We start from the raw sequence: 15152 nt of genomic DNA on the forward strand, positions 1-15152 counted from the left end.
AGGCCATCAACTTTTCTAAACACTATAATTGTTTGGCAGGCCTATTGCTTACATTTAAAGATATAGTGTGCAAGAATACGTAGAGATACCAGGGACACACTTTCTGTTTTTAACCCCAAAATACAATTTATAGTATGTCAGAGGCCCCTAACTCTACCCCTGTAAAACCCTTTTTAATGCAAAAAGGCCTGGCATCAAACCTCAACCCTTATCCCACATCTTTATATAGCTGTGAGCTCCAGGCCCTGCCATTTTATAATATTTTGTTTGCTGGGTTTGATAGAAGGATGTGGTTTGGACTGCAACCCTAGCTCTTTGTTCTCATTAGGTTGTATAAAACAACACAGATATTATGAAGTTCTCAACTGGGATTCTCAACCGCTTGCGTTGCACAAAGCAAGAAATGCTGGGTTCCCAAAGAGTTGAGCAGTGTAGAAGATAAAGAGGTATAGCCAGGTGATTCTCTGAAGAACAGTTATTTTAGCTTTCACTGGCCTGTTTGGTTTAGATGGGAACTTTAGTCCAGCATCTGAACTGGCAGTGCGGTGTTTTCAGGACTGATGTCACATGGTTCCACTGAGCTGTCCTACTACCAACATAGCAGTAGCATTCTGCACTAGCTGCAGCTTCTGGATATTTCTCAAGGACAGACCCATACAGAGTGCAGTACAGGATATATATGACTTAGAAGTGTGAGGCTTCTCATATATATAGGACACACACACAAATATGGAAAGCCATTCCTTAGTCAAGTTAATTATTTTTAATGAAGTAGAGTAGAGTTGAGTGTAGTCCCCATTTCCCCCTGTAGCTTATTAGTTTGGAAACCAGTTTCAAGTATTTGGCATCTCTCCCTGACCACCACAGAGACCACTTGATCATTCCCATTCCCCACTTTCCCCTCATGGGCTTAGCTGGCTCTTACATCTCTGTTGGCTGATGCTGATTGATTGTATTAATATCACTGTAATGTTCCACAATCTCATTTTTATAACACTTGCGGGGGTATGGAAGGAGGAATTGATGAGATTTATTGTGCTATGGCTCTTAAGGCTAGGTGGTGGTGGGGAACGCCATCTCTATTCTGTCGATTACTTTGAATTGTAAAAGCTTGCTTTGCAGTTAATGGAGTTATAGTGGGTCGACTGAATACCCTCCAACATTTCCCCAGTGAAAACAAGGACATCCTATTCTACTACTAGTAGTAATACTACTACCACTAACTATTAACTATTTATACCCCACTCATTTTACTGGGTTGCCCCAGCCACTCTGGGCAGCTTCCAACATATATAAACACATAATAAAACAATATTATTTTAAAACATTTTAAAACATTTTTAAAAATTCACTATACATGGCTGCCTTCAGATGGCTCAGGGGTCAGATGACTCCATACCCTCCAACATTTCTCCAGTGAAAATAGGGATGTCCTAAGGAAAAGCAGTTTCTTTCAAATAAGAAACTGCAAATCTGGAACTGTCCCTGGAAAATAGGGACACTTGGAGAGTCTACAACTGATGCTGGCTAGTTTGGGAAGCATGGAAAGATCCTTAGGCTTTTTTATGGGTCCTGACCATCAAAGGCACTCTACACAGGGCTCCCTTTGAAGAGTTTCCAGGAGCTTCAGCTTGCTCAAAATGGGGGTGGCTGGAGCTGGATATTGGAAATGCCCATTTCCAGGCCCAGTTCAGATTCAAAGTCTGGTTATTTGTATGTTTTGTTGTGGGTGCTGTGCACGAAGGAACAGAGATATGCTCTGAGATTACTGAGTAACAAAAGTTCCAACCCTCTGGAATTGATGTGGAGGGTGCGCAGAGGGCTGAGGAGAGGGAGGGGAAGCTGCAGAACTGGATATGGCCCATTGTTTTTAATGAGTGCCTTCTGTGCCAACTTCTAAATGTCTGCTGAAAAGTTTCCTATTCCACCAGGTCTATGCAGCCAGTTAAGAGTACACCCCCCCCACAAGGGTCTATTAATATTTGCTATTAACTATTTTTGTTTTTCACCTGTTATTTTTATAAACCTTTTATTATTTCATTGTTTGGTTTTATGTTTTTATACTTTGTGTGTGTTTATGATACAGCGGTATATAAATATTTCTTATAAAATAAATAATAAATAATTGCTGGCTTGTTGTCCTTATTGGTTTGCCTTACATTTAAAAATATATATTATTATGTTTATTTTGTCTGTTGCTAGCCCCCTTGAACCGCGTAAGGAAATGCAAGCTATAATATTGTAATGAATATATAAATAAATAAAGTAGAAAACAGAGCCTAGGATGTAGAAGGCTTCTTAAATTACTTATATGGCAGATTTTTACTATATATAGTTTTACTGTATATAAATACGTAGATCAGGCCAAAGGCCCATCTAGTTCAGAATCCTGTTCTCCCAATGCCCAACCAGCTGCCTGTGAGAAGCCCACAAGCGGAACATGAACACATCAGCACATGTTGCGATTTCTAGCACCTAGCATTCTGACACTGGAGGTATAACTTCGCTACTGTGTTTAGTAGCTGTTGATAGCCCTGTCCTCCATTGTCTAATAATCTTTTAAAGCCAGCCAAGTTGGTGGTCATCACTGCCTCCTGCGGGAGAGAATTCCCTTGTTTAACTAAGTTCTAGTGTTACAGACAGCATCTTAAAAAGCAGAGACATCACCTTACCAACAAAGGTCCGTATAGTAAAAGCTATGGTTTTCCCAATAGTGATGTATGGAAGTGAGAGCTGGACCATAAAGAAGGCTGATCACCGAAGAATTGATGCTTTTGAATTATGGTGCTGGAGGAGACTCTTGAGAGTCCCATGGACTGCAAGAAGATCAAACCTCTCCATTCTTAAGGAAATCAGCCCTGAGTGCTCACTGGAAGGACAGATCCTGAAGCTGAGGCTCCAGTACTATGGCCACCTCATGAGAAGAGAAGACTCCCTAGAAAAGACCCTGATGTTGGGAAAGATGGAGGGCACAAGGAGAAGGGGACGACAGAGGACGAGATGGTTGGATAGTGTTCTCGAACCTACGAACATGAGTTTGACCAAACTGCGGGAGGCAGTGGAAGACAGGAGTGCCTGGCGTGCTCTGGTCCATGGGGTCACAAAGAGTAGGACGCAAATAAATGACTAAACAACAACAACAACAGCAGTGTTACAGAACCTTTTTCTTATCCACTTTTTCCACGCATGGTTTTTATAAACTTTTATCATGTCACCTCTTACTCTCTAACCTAAAAAAATCCCAACAGATCATTTTGGTTACCCATTTCTGAACCTTTTCCAATTCTGCAGTATCCTTTTTTTGAGGTAAGCTGGCCAGAGCTGCTCACAGTATTCCAAATATGGTCTCATCACAGATATGCATAACAGCATTATGATACCGGCAGTTTTATTTTCACAAAAGGAGTAGCTCGACGAGGCTTGCCAATGAAATAAAAACAGCACCCCTTATGCAAGCACAGAACAGTCTGTCCTCTTTTACTCCACTGAGGTGGAGATTTCTCTTCCTTGAAACTCAACGGGACCGGAAAAAATAAAAATAAAAAAGCTTAGCTTTGGCTGGATCATGCCCACAATATTTTCTGTTCCTCCCCATACGATGAGACCATTTGCACTTTGTACAAACACTGATGTTGATTAGCTGGTGCAATTAACGTCCGCAAGACTGGTTGAGTCTCTTGTTATTTGTAGATACGTATCTAGTAGATAAATAATCTTAGTGCCAGTGCCATGTTGCAAAAAAAATGTTTTGACCCTGGAGTTATCACCAGTAGCTGGAACTTATGTGGTTTTACAAATCAAAATATCACTTTGGTATCACTTTCCCGAGACGCCATCTGTGAAAACAAGAAACTGAATGAAAAAATAAAAGTAGGCGGTGCAGTGAACACCACTGGTTTTTAAACTGAGGGTTACTTATGTGGTAGCACTATTGTTGAATGTTATCCACAGCAAGCCCATCTCCCTTTCATCTCAATGTTTCCTATTTGCAGACCTGAAATAGTAAGTTCAGAAAATATATGCATTTGCCTGGGATCTGAATTTCTGAGGAAGGAAGCAACACATTTTAAAAGCCAAAAACACAAAAATGAGAATATTTTGGAAAGCTCTGGTGCCACTTCTGAAAATATCTGTGCGTTCAGTTCAAGTATTATATGTTTCCACTTCTGCTAACTAGGGCATACTTTGCCCTCCCCCTTCCCATTAAAGTTGGATGTTTACTTCACTCTTAAACTTGAAAAAAGATTTACTTCTGCATTGTGCAAGGGTTAGGGTTAGGCCTACCTTCAGAGGAGACTGCCCAGCCTTATTACAGGAGCAATTGTTTGGAGGCATGCCTCATTACTGAAAGAAGGCATGACCAGTACCAGGACTCATTCAGAGACACAACAGGCAGCTGCCTCTGTGGATACATTCTTTAGAATTACAAAAGTACTTTAGTTACTTTTTGTATACACAGTTTGGCAGGGGATTGGAGATCATGGCAGCACCCTGGGCATCCATAGGAAGTTGTGGGTGCTGAGAGCCATTAGGAGAACCCTCACAGAGCTACAATTCCACACAACTACAGACAGGGTGGACTTTGGTCTTTCAAATATCAGTGGCGCCCTGTGCAAGGCCAAAATTTGGTGTCCCACCACCTCTCACCTTCCGTCCTGCTCCATACACTGCATCATAGTTGCAACGTCCCCTAGGCTCAGCATCCAGTGCAGCAGAACTGGTTGCACTGCCCTAAATCAATCTCTGCTACAGCTCCCAGGATTCTTTGGAGGAAGCTATAACTGTTAAGGTATACAAGCGCTGTAAATGTATGGTTTATATGTGGCCTACATCTACCATGGGATGCGGGTGGTGCTGTGGGTTAAACCACAGAGCCTAGGACTTCCTGATCAGAAGGTCGGCGGTTCGAATCGCCGCGATGGAGTGAGCTCCCGTTGCTCGGTCCCTGCTCCTGCCAACCTAGCAGTTCGAAAGCATGTCAAAGTGCAAGTAGATAAATAGGTACTGCTCTGGCGGAAAGGTAAACGGTGTTTCCGTGTGCTGCTCTGGTTCGCCAGAAGCGGCTTAGTCATGCTGGCCACATGACCTGGAAGCTGTATGCTGGCTCCCTCAGCCAATAAAACGAGATGAGCGCTGCAACCCCAGAGTCGGTCATGACTGGACCTAATGGTAAGGGGTCCTTTACCTTTACCTTACATGTACCATTTCTGGTAGATCTGGCCATGGAGTGGTGGCAGCTTAAAATGCCCTGCAGATCCCCAAGCAGCAGTTTTGTGCATGTTGCAATGGAGGGCCCTTGCAACTCTGGGACTCTTTTGGGCTCTGGTTCTTTGCAACAGTAGGAGTTCCCAAAGACAGGAGAATCTCCATTATCTTCATGGCTTACCTCAGAAGTTTATTGTAAATGACCCCTAGATGATTAAGTCCAGTCAAAGGTGACTATGGAGTGCGGTGCTCATCTCGCTTCAGGCTGAGGGAGCCGGCGTTTGTCCACAGACAGCTTTCCGGGTCATGCGGCCAGCATGACTAAACTATACTGGTGCACGGAGGACTGTGACAAATGCCAGAGTACATGGAAACACCATTTACCTTCCTGCCACAGCGGTACCTATTTATTTACTTGCACTGGCATGCTTTCGAACTGCTAGATTGGTAGAGGCTGGGACGGAACAACAGGAGCTCACCACCACCGTGCAAGAGAGCTCACCACCACCGTGCACCGATGGGCAAGCCCAAGAGGCTCAGTGGTTTAGACCACAGTGCCACCCACGTCCTTTACCTTTTACCTTATTGTATAGCCACAAGCAAATAAGTTACCCTAATTTATTTGAACTTCACATTGACCAAATCATGCCTGTCCCAACTGTAGTATTGAAGTGCTTGTGATTAATCACTTTATGCAAATATTCCTTCGTATATTTGTACATTTGGAGGCAAGGCAGAGTCTGATGGCCTCATGTTGGATAGCATGAGAAACAACTTGGCCCATTACATAAGTACTTTAGCAGCTGGTGACCTGAGAGCTGTTTTGCTGAAATAAATCACCTAAGTGGAAAAAAATCTCAAAAGCTGCAGATGGTGGAAACTTGACAGAGCCTTTGTTGGCAATATTCGGAGATGGCCTGAAAAACGAGTCAACTGTTTTCCTATTATTTTCAACACCTCAACTATAAAAACTTGATATCCCTGATGCTGCTGTGCCTCAAAAGGTAGTGGACAGAGGAGCACCTCCTGTATAGCTCATTGCCACCTTGGATCAAATACAGATGCTGTCAGGCTCAAGGGTTTGCGAGTTGGTGTGTGCTTTTTGGATCAATTAAAGCCAAAGCTACTTGGCAGAACTTGGGAAGTTCCAATAAAGTTCTAGGGCAACTTTTTCCAATGGCCTGCAAAACTCCGCCTATAAAGCAGCACTGACAAATATCATGCCTATCATGGATTCCAAGTGTGTATATTGACATATGCGGTTGTGGGTACTTGCAGAGTCATATCTAGAAAAGGCAATTGCTGGCAGACATCTTGGAAAGAGTGGTCTGTGCTCAGGGTGGCCTCAAAATAGTTTCCTCCTGAGTGCAGAGGAAGGAAGCACTAAGGGAAGAGTCTTCTCATACCTGTGTCCAGTGCTTTTTTCTGGGGGGAAGCAGGGGGACGCATACCTCTAAACGTTTTGTGAATCTAAGTTTGGCCTCATTGAGGGGCAGTATTTCAACAGGAGTAGGAAAATGAGAGTACCCCTAAACATTTTTTTTAATGAAAAGAAGCACTGCCTGTGTCCCCTCCCATAAATCTTGAAAAGCATTTAACTCCACACTCAGCAATGCTAGTGGGAACAGTGGGCATCCCAAGAAGAAGAAGAAGAAGAAGAAGAAGAAGAAGAAGAAGAAGAAGAAGAAGAAGAAGAAGAGTTTGGATTTGATATCCCGCCTTTCACTCCCCTTCAGGAGTCTCAAAGCGGCTAACAATCTCCTTTCCCTTCCTCCCCCACAACAAATACTCTGTGAGGTGAGTGGGGCTGAGAGACTTCAAAGAAGTGTGACTGGCCCAAGGTCACCCAGCAGCTGCATGTGGAGGAGCGGAGACGCGAACCTGGTTCCCCAGATTACGTGACTACCGCTCTTAACCACTACACCACACTGGCTCCAACATTTGGATTCTGTCTTGTTTGTTGGTTTACAACAATTTCATCCCACCTTAGTTTCTGAAGTTTCATGAAAAACATCAGTTGAAGGAGACAATAGCACAGCAATATGGCATTTAGGGAAACGTACAATGTGTAACACCAGTAACATTACATTTTAAAAGCCCTAAACACCATTAACAGGTTATGTTTTCAAATGACATGGGAAATCATTTGGAAGAAGGCGCTGAGGATGGAGAAGTTGTCTGAAACGGAAGAGTCATGACTGATAAGGGGCTGTCTGCTTTGTTCCCCCACCAAACATCAGAAGGTGGGAACTGTCCTTGTCCCCACATTGCTTCCCCCAGTTCCACCAATGCCACACTTCAACTGTATGATAATACGGATTACCCACAGAAAGGAAAAATGGTCTATAACCCAGGAAAAAAGGGTTGCCTCAGTTGTATGCTCCAAAACCTTACTGTGTTTCATAGATCAGTTATGCTGAAGACGACTATTCCAAGAAAGGTGAGCCAGGTAGTCCCTAAGAGGTGGTCCAGCTATGTTGACATATTAAGCTGATACACCGATTTGTGATGTATTTTGTACTTATTTTATAGCTACAGTTTTATTATTGATTTTATACACAATATATTGTGTGTGTGTGTGTGGCATAGTAATGTTTCCAAATATTAAAATAATAACAGTAGCTGGTCGAATAAAGGCATTGCTTTAAAAATGGACTTTGATTTTCTTCTTATGGGCCAACATGGCTACCTTTACTTTATTTATCCCTTTTGGTTATGTTTGTATAGCCGTTGGCTTGCATTTTTCTTCTATGCTTTAGCGTTTGCAGTGCAAAATTAAAACTTGCACTGAGATTTTGTTCTTCTGTGTTTTGGATCATACTACGTTCAAACAACCTGGTTAACATTATTTTTTTAAAAATCCCTCTATATCCTCCCAGTTTCTGTATTTCATTTTCTTTATTATGTTTCAATTAACAATGCACTTTTTTAAAAGAGGGGGGAAAGCAGAGGTAAGTCTTGAACCCAGTTGATCTGAGAATGGTTCCTGTCACAGAGCTGAACATACGCAGAAGTACTAAAGGGATAATCCTTCACTGCCTGTTCCCCCATTAAGCCTACGTTCTCAAATATACTCATGAATAAGGCAAACTGTGTGTGTGGATATTTTTCTTATTGATTAAAACAATATTCCTTTCCGTCTGCCCAGGAACTTTCAACCTGCAGTAAAAGACACCAATTTCCCCTGCAGTAAAACACAGATTTTCCTTTAATAGGTGCCTTGAAATGCTAAGGTCCTGCAAGTCCAAGAGGGGCATGTTGAAAGATGGAAGGGAATATTGTTTTACTGCAGGGGAGAGATTGTGTTCGGACCATCAAGGGTCAAGGTTTTCCACCTGCGCTACCCCACCCCCAGCCTGGGACCCTCACAAAGAGAAGCCAGGGCCTGAGGGTTTACTCCTGTTCTTTCTGACATATTGGAGAGGGGCTGCCCTTTGCCTTCAGGTAGGAGAGTAGATGAATTTGGCTTTTTAGGTGTTGTTGCTTATAAACGTCATGTTTTTTCTATCTTATACTTTTGTAAGTTACATCTTATTAGAAATGTTAAACAAATTTTAGTAGATTTTAAAACTGAGGACTGCATCTCAAAATAATAATAATTATTGTTATTTAGGAGACATCTGAAGGCAGCACTGTATAGGGAAGTTTTTAATGTATGGAGGTTTTAAAATTTGTTGGAATCAGCCCAGTCAGATGGGCAGCATATGAATTATTATTATTATTATTATTATTATTATTATTATTTCTGCAGTATAATTTCCTGATCTACATGCTAGTCCAAGAAATGTGGGCAATATCAGTTCCCTCTGGAAATGGAATTCCCCCAGCATCCCTACCTGAAGCAATTTAGCCCGGTGAATGCTAAGGTTCCCTACTCTTTCAGAACATTCGACTTGTTATTTTTTTTAAAAAAAATCTTTTTATTAAAGATTTTCTTGAGTTACAAAGGTACATACATTGTCTCTTATTATCAGATAATAAAGTCCTTTCAACAGAACAGTTATATTCAATGTGAGACTTTAGTGCTGTATAAAGTATAAGGTTGGAGGAGAAGAGAGGTGAGGAGAAAGAGCGGCCAGAGGGGGCGGGTAGTAAATTTTCATTCTTTTATATAGTGTATGTGCAAGGTTTTGGGTCAGCATCACATGGGTAGGTTCTCTTTCTATCCATCTGTTAGTTTTCATTGGCAGTGAAAGACATTGGGGGGCAGCAAGAGCATGTTTGGTTGCCTCCAGTTGGCTGCAATGAGTTTTGTTTGCATGTCTGCGTGTGTGTATGTGTGGGGGTGTTGTTGGGGCTAGTTAGCCACATCGATTCATATATTGTTCTGAAGACACAACTATCAACATTTGTCAGGCCATTGTGGGTTGTGATTCAAGGACCTGCCACCCGCTTGGGGATAACAAAGACACATAGACACAGTATATTCGGTTAATGGGCTAAAAAAGGCCACAACTTTATTGATGACAGCATGTGAGAGGTATTGGCTTAGGCATTGGATAAAACAACAGAGCGTGACTCCACCCCCTCAGGCAGGGGTGAGTCTAACAAGGGTTAACCACCAGTGGGAGGAGCCAGTTGATGCAAATACAGCTGAAAGCTCCCCCTGATGTCACCGGGGGTCGTGCCATGGCCCTAGCCACCAGCAAGGGCGTCGGACAGGATCCACGACCGCCGGATTCCTTTAGTGGAATACCCATAAAGTGGAGGGGTAGGCAATGGCCACACCCTGCCCTCCAATACACAAACATATTCCAATGCCTAACTGCCACTCAAGCCAAAAGAAGCTCGCCAGCAGCGGAATGAAAGGGAAGTGCTGCTGCGGCCACGTTTGAGTGGCAAAACCCCGCCCCCAAGCCTCCACCTGGTTGGTTGGCTACCTGGGGGCGTGGTGCGGCAGCCAGGCCAGCTGGGCAGGGGGCTGGAACGCCCCCTGCCAACGGGGGAAATGGCTCCTGCTCACAACTCCTCCCTTCTGTAAGGAGGAGAGTCTAAACTAAAAGCAGGGCTAGATCCACCCCCACCTGGCTCAGAGCACCAGGTTAATTCCTGTTCCCTAGCAAGGATGTGGCCGGGGGCAGGTCAGGCACCGGCAGTGGGCTCTGGCATGTCTTTGGGGCCTGACAGCGGCCCAAGGATGCCAGTTGCTGCTCCTGCTCCTAACCTAGGAATGTCTTGTTCCAGCTGCCAAACTTGCTGTAGAAACTAGTGAAAGTACCTATTTCTGCAATGTAAAGCCCAGTGTTATGTTAATTTCCTTCTACTTGTGAGGGAGGACGAAGACTTCACGCTATAATTGAGTTTGCGGTATGAAGCCATTATTGATTATGCTTTGAGTCAGGAAATATTAAGTGTATACAGATGAAAAAAGTAGATGTGAGTTTTCCATGTAACTCAATAGGAAGTTGGGAGAAAAGAGCTAATTCCCTTTTTGGAATAAAATCTGAGTATAATTGTAATCTAGCAATCATTTAAAAGAGACATTTGGGGGGGGGGATACTACCAGTTATTTTAAAAAATAAAACAGCACAGCAGCTTTTTAAACTTGACTTGCAGCCAGATGATTAACCATTTAAACAATCTTTATCTATGATCTCCTTGGAGTGGGGGACTTGACTTCGCAAGGTTTTGTTTTTTTCTGTATGGTGATTTAGCAATGCATAGGATGTGCACACCATTAAAATGGAAATTTCTTGGTTCACACTGAAAACCTGTTCTTAAATGTCCCCAAGGATGGGAGAAATCAATGGCCATAGAAATCAATTGAGAAATCCAAGATTTTAATGTAGATGGAATTAGGCAGCAGCTGTGTCCATCACTACCACCCAAAATCTAAAGTGGGGAAAGAAACAATATAGCCCAATGAGTACTGAGCATGCTCAGTGAACATGGAATGCTAATTGACTCTGTGTGCATCTGTGTGTGGCATTGAGTGGATTAAACAGACACACTCCACAGAACAACATTTTGGTCCAGGACTCCACTTTATAATATCAGTAGTGGTTGGTGAAGCAAGGCAGCCCCACTCACCTCACCTCCTGTCAGTTGTATCACTGCTGCTTATTGGGAGCTGGAGAGGAAAGGGGTGAGGTCGCTGTGGTGCAAGCACACCAGCAAGAACACTGGATTGGCTCTGTCCATGTTTCTGCCCTGCCCTGCCCTCACTGCCATCTACTTCCCAATAATCAGCAGCAACTAGATCCCCTGGAGATCAGGTGATCGGTGCTGACCCACCCCACTTCTGTTGTGTAATATATATCTCCAGAACTGAATACATTTCCAAACTCTGCTAGATTGTATTTTGTGATAGAGGCTTCCATACATAGATTTAAAATATTAAGAAAACGACTGAGAATTTTCCTATATTTGTTTCAGTTCTTGTTAGATCTCTGTTTATTCCTGGATATATACTTCTGGTAAGAAAAGGAGAGGGTGGTAAGAAAGGCAACAGGCGGAAGAACTATGGGAGGAGTAGGTACAATCATTTCATGTTTAAGGGCAACATGTCATTCTGGCAAAAAACAAACCAATATTTTGAAAATGCAGTAAAAATACAAGTGAATATTTGGTACTTGCTCTGATGAACTTGTATTATTAATATTAAAAAATAAAAAGGATGGGGGAATCATCAAACTGTATAGGGAATGTCAGACCCCCATCCACACATGGGAGAAATTAGAGGAAAAGAATGTAACAACATTTGAGCATGAATATACAGTATGTGTGAGTGTGTGTGTGTCACATCAAGCTATACCATAAACACTTCCAAACCCTGAACCAGGGGACTGCCAGGAAAAACAGAATATCTCAAAGGGATCACTCTACACTATGCCACACAATCCATCTCTCACTGACTTTGATGGAAAGCCTCCTATCGATTTCCTTGGACTGGCCAAGCCCAAGGGAAAACAAGCTATGCCTATCTCAGTAAGGCTACAAGATTCAGGTTGGTGAGCTTTTTAAGAATGACATACACAGGAGACTGGTCATAATATGCCATATACACAATGAGTCCGCAAATCAAGCTCCCAAATAGGTCGTGAGAGAGTGAGCTGGTTTGTTTATTTTTAAACACACACAATTCTCTGATCAAACCAATTTGGCTGAAAATTGTGTCATAGAACATTACCTTAAGAAAAGATTCACTCGAAAGAAAAGTGTTAACAGACTCGGGAAATACTAATCACTTTAAACATTTGTTAGAGTGGTGGGGTGTACACATGAAGTGGTATGGGGACTCAAGACGCAAAGTAAATATTGTGGCAAAGCAGATATGTCACTATCAGCTGAGGTGTTTTTTGTTTCGTTTTGAATTTTTGAGTTTTGATTCATATAAGCAACCATACAATCCCACTTAGCAAGGGAGGATGGGGACCACATATAAATTTTCTCATTCAAAACAAAATCAAAATGGAGAGACATAATGATAAATGAAACAATCATACATACTTAGGAAATCCATATTTCATGCATTGGTAAAGCCATGGAGCCCTTGAGGATATTTGAAATGAGGCCCCACCATGCAGCTTGGAAATGTTTCAGAATTTCCAGTCTCTTGGAAATATACAAATTATGCACAATTTTTCCCCACAGTCTCAATGTTCCATATGTTTTTATACCATAAGGAAATCTTTAATCCTCACAGTGTCTTCCATTTTTGTACAACCTTCTGGCTTCTGCCAACAACCATGTGATGAATTATCTTTTGAATGCCCACGTTGAGTCTGCTTGTCCCATAGACTTAAAGTGGAAAATGCGGAGTCATTTGAACAGGACGTCTTACAAACAGCAGAGATTTCTTGGCACAGCTCAGACCAAAATTACGGTGGACACTCCCACTAAAAATATAGCAGGGCTCACATCCACACCGACATTGTGATGTATTCTGTGAGGTTATATATGAAAGCTGAATCAGCATGTGATGCCATTTATGGGAGATGTTAGTGTGGTTGGTGCAGTGCAAAAGCCCTGGCAGAGCCAGTCTCTCCTCCTCTTCTAGCAACAGCGACATGACTGAATAACTGGAGGTGCCCCACCATGCCATCTGCTTGGAGGACAATTCTCAAAGACAAAACTTCAAGTATAAACTCCTTTTCCCTCCCTTGTGCTGCATTCCCAATGTGGAGCGTACATCACTATTGTGTGCCTAAATTACCTCATGGAAATTCTCCATTCTTATTTATGGGCAAAAAAGAAGAAGAAAGAAAGAGGCAACTGTTTCACTAAATGCCTCCAGGTGAAGGAGACCATTAGCTGTGGTAGTAGTGCTGCTGCTTCTTTTTTCATTTTTTCTGCAACAGCAGCAACTGTGTTGACAGGCTGACCACCATTTTGCATCCTCCAAACTGCCATTAACCACGTGTGCTTCTGGGGCCCTGTGCATGGGAAATGGTGGCTGCTGAGAAATTTCAGCTCAGCTCTGGTTTGACTCTAAGATCGTGACACTCTGGAATAAAATATGTCATGTTAATTACAAAGGGGGAACATTTAGGTTTATTTTCCTTTCCCCTAGATTTGAGCCTAATTTACAAGTAGTATTTTTCCTTGGCACGGAAGTCCCATCAGAGTACAAATCGGCTAATGGTTATTTTCCTCAACTTGTATCCAATCAGCACCTCTTACATCAGCTATGCTGCAATAATGAAATGTCTGTAAATATTTACAGTGACTAGTTAGCTGCAGACTCCTAGTAGCAATTATGCTGATGTTCTCACATAAACAGGATGGGCCATCTCAGTTATGAAAAAATGAGCAATAGGAACAGAAAGACAAATAAGAATCTAAATTGATTAATCCTAGAAGAGTCACTTGATATGAACTATGGCTCTTTCCCAATCAATAAAGGCCTAATGGAGTTATTGCCCTGTTGTAGACCTTTGGCAACAATGGACATAAATCCATACCCCAAAATGGAATGTTCTGAACAGTGCTTTTTTTTCCTTAAAAAAATGTTTAGGGGTACTCTCATTTTGACTCAAAAAAATCACCATTTTATAGTTCAAGCCGGGAAAAATAAATACAGTAAATGGACAAAGGTACAAAGATTCACAAAATGTTTAGGGGTATGCGTACCAGAAAAAGCACTGGTTCTGAACATTTCCTGAGTGAGTGTTATCTTCAGGAACAACAGAATCCCAACCAAGACACCTTTAAACACCCCCCCCCCCCATATATATATATTTAGTGATATAAGCTTTCATGTCTACTCTGAGAATACACAAATCTATTAAGTGGGTTCTGCCCCAAGATAGCTTATGGATAGTAACACCTGGCATGTTGGCACAGGTGGCACAGGTGTTGCTGTCTTTGCTCCTAGCACTGCAGCACTGCCAGTTACCAAGAGAGAGGGGCAAGGCAGCAGGGCATGGAAGGGGAACAGCATGAGAAGCATCAGACTCCATTGCTGCCTCCTCATCATTCTGAGCAACCTGATGCCCCCCCCCCCCTTGGTAACTGGCAGTGGCTCACAGAGCTGGGAAGCTAGGAGAGCAACACAACTTCACCCATGCTGCTTCACCGGCTGCCTCTGTTTATCTGGTAGTCTTTAAGGGGTCACAAGACTTGTCACTTTTTGCTGCAACAAGCCAACACAATTCCCATACTGTAATTTATCTGCAACAACAACTTTTCAAATTATACTTAAACCAGCTTTACATATTTGCACATTTTCTTTGGCTCTGAGGAACTCAGCCACCCTAATATTTAACATTTCTTCAAAACATTTAGCTCAGTGCAAACACATTTTATTGTGAGAAATGCGAATCAGAATTTATTAGCATTTACTTGCTCAATGGAGTAGTGCAGCCTGCACCATATGTGAGCAAGCCAACCATTATTGTCCCAGGGGACATGTCATTTATCCACTTTGCGGCATGGAACATTTCACTGAAATGTGTTTCGTTCTCTAGAGAGTTACAAAGTAGGAAATACAATCTCTTTTTGTTGGA

This window comes from Podarcis tiliguerta (assembly GCF_965153285.1).
Source record: "Podarcis tiliguerta genome assembly, chromosome: 6".
Classification (NCBI taxonomy): Eukaryota; Metazoa; Chordata; class Lepidosauria; order Squamata; family Lacertidae; genus Podarcis; species Podarcis tiliguerta.